We start from the raw sequence: 2638 nt of genomic DNA, 5'->3' as shown, positions 1-2638 counted from the left end.
ATCCTTGTTTGGTTCCTGTTTGCAGAGGGAAGGCTTTCATTTTCTCTCCATTGAGAATAATGTAGGCTGTTGGTTTTGTATATATGCTCTTAATTATGCTGAGGAATTTCCCTTCAATTCCTATTTTGTTGAGTGTTTTTATCAGGAATGGATGTTGGACCTTTCCTGATTTTAAACCAATCTATAGCCCTTTATTCTGTTCAAACAACTGCCTCTTGGTCTAAGTACAGGTTCTTCATGAGAACAATTAAGTACAGGTTCCTCAGCACAATTAAGTATACTGAAATAGTCATTCTTTGTAATGTTAATCCATAGCTTGTTATGATCCACCCAGCAGAAAGCCTTTGCATAGTCAATAAAACACTAGTAAAGATCCATCTGACGTCAGCTATGATATCCCTTGTTCTAAGTCCTCTTCCGAATTCAGCTTGAATATTTGGCAGCTCCCTGTCGATATACTGCTGCAAACATTTTTTAATTATCTTCTGTACAATTTTTCTTGCATGTGATATTATTGGATGATTTTGGCATTCTGTTAGGTCACCTTTCTTTGGAATAGGCATAAATATGGATCTATTCCAATTGGTTCGTCAGGTAGCTGTTTTCCCAGTTTCTTGGCATAGATGAGTGAGTGCCTTCAGTGCTGATGGTTTGTTGAAAGATTTCAATTTGTATTCTGTCAGTTCCTGGAGACTTGTTTTTTGCCAATGCCTTCAGTACTGCTTGATTCTTGATCATATGCTACCCCCTGAAATGATTGAACACTGACAATTTCTTTTTTGTGCAATGACTGTGTATTCCTTCCATATTTTTTTTATATATATATATGTTTTTATTGTGAATTCTGTGATAGTTTACATGGGTGAACATTATCTTTACATTTTTTTCATTTTGTTTCATTGCAATGATCACAATCCCCTGCATGCATCATCAAACAACCAAAGGATACACCCCACAAATCTGCCCCCCGGCCACTAGCACACAACTCCTCTCCCTCACTGAGTCCAGAGTCCCCAGCCTCTCCTTCTGTCCTCCATCCCTAGTGTTGCTGCCTCCCCGGACAGGGCCACACACTTTGCTTTTCTCCCGTGATGGTTCCAGGGATCTCCGCTCCTAGACTGCAAAATCAGCCACTCTCTTCCTTTTGTTACCAAACATTTACATTTACCTTTCCAACACTCACTGTTAGCAATCATTACCTATTGAGCCACAGGAGTACTTTCCCTCTCACCTTTTATCAACCCCATCCAGACAGGTTGGAAACAATTCAGTGGAGATTCTACCTTTCCCTGTATCCTGTGGAGCTAGGTTCCCTATTGAAAGCTTATAAACCAGTCACTTCTTGCCTTTGTAGTTCCTCCATTTTGGGTAGCCAATGTCTAAGTTCCCCATTACTGTCAACCCTGTGTACTAAGGGGATGGGAATGATCCTTAATGTAGAGATTTGTCTGCTCCTATGTCATACTGCATCCACAAGCATAGGTCAAGTTCATCCACTTGTAGTAGGTTATTCTTTCTGGTTTTGTTTTTTTCCTCTTCTTTCTTCCTCTAGTCTTGTTCTGATCATCCAGCCATTGATGCCAGGTCAAATGGGTACTATCTGCAAGTATGGGTGTTCTTGTGCATCTTCCCTCACTTCATATCAGCTGGATGCTTCACACTCCATTCTAGTCCTCTGGGGCCACATCCCTGCCCCTGGGCCCAGGAGTCCCCAGGTCTCGTAATACATCCAGGTTAACAGGAGTCTATTGAATGTGGTCGGACTTAATTCACAACTTCATTGATGTTTTACCCCCACTTCCCCTTATCAGTGACCAACGTGGTCAGCAGCAGGACCACATGCCTGCTAGTGTATTCCAGTTAAGTTTCAGTCTTGGAAGGGGGTTTGCCTTGAGGGGACCCGACCACTTGCCTTGATGGCTCCCTGGGGAAAAACTTGCTCGTTCTTGTAGTAGTCAGTTGGACTGCTGTTATTGTTTTATATTTTTCCCTGCTGATCTCTCTTTCAAGAAATATCTTCTGTTTTTCTAGCTGCTCTAAGATTGGTCTGCTTGTCCTTTCAACTGGAGATGCCCCACATCAGAAGATTCTGGATGGGGATCAGGATTCCACCTATGTTCTTGTGCAATGCAAAGACTCTGGAGGAAGCCTCCTTCACTGGGCAAGTTCTAGCCCCATTTTAGGTATTCCAATCCGTTATAGGCTAAAGACAGACGTACAAGCTTTCTCTGGTGATGTTTCTGGCTATTCCTCTCTCTTCCATTCAGGTGTCTATTTTACAATAGTAGGCAATGGAAACCAAGATTCAAAAGACAGCCAAGCATCTTATCATCATTTCCCCACTTTTACCCATTCATACCTGCCTCAATCTTTGTATCCTTGAGCTCGGTTGTTTCACGGTTGTGCTTACATCGTTATTTACCTCTGTCCTATTCAGCCCATGTAAATCTGCCTAGCTATTCTCCTATCTACCTTGTTTTTCCTTGCCCCTTCCCCTTCTAGTGTGTGCCCCTCACCAGCACCCAAACTGTCCTGTGTCTATTCCCTACCCTGTGCTCCACCTTTCCCTCCCTTCCCTCACTCCACCCCATACACCCCAGTAACCACCACCACCACCACAAAAAATAAATAAATTATA

The sequence above is a fragment of the Chrysochloris asiatica genome, unplaced genomic scaffold, assembly GCF_000296735.1.
Source record: "Chrysochloris asiatica unplaced genomic scaffold, ChrAsi1.0 scaffold00315, whole genome shotgun sequence".
Lineage (NCBI taxonomy): Eukaryota > Metazoa > Chordata > Mammalia > Afrosoricida > Chrysochloridae > Chrysochloris > Chrysochloris asiatica.
This window is presented reverse-complemented; position numbering follows the sequence as displayed.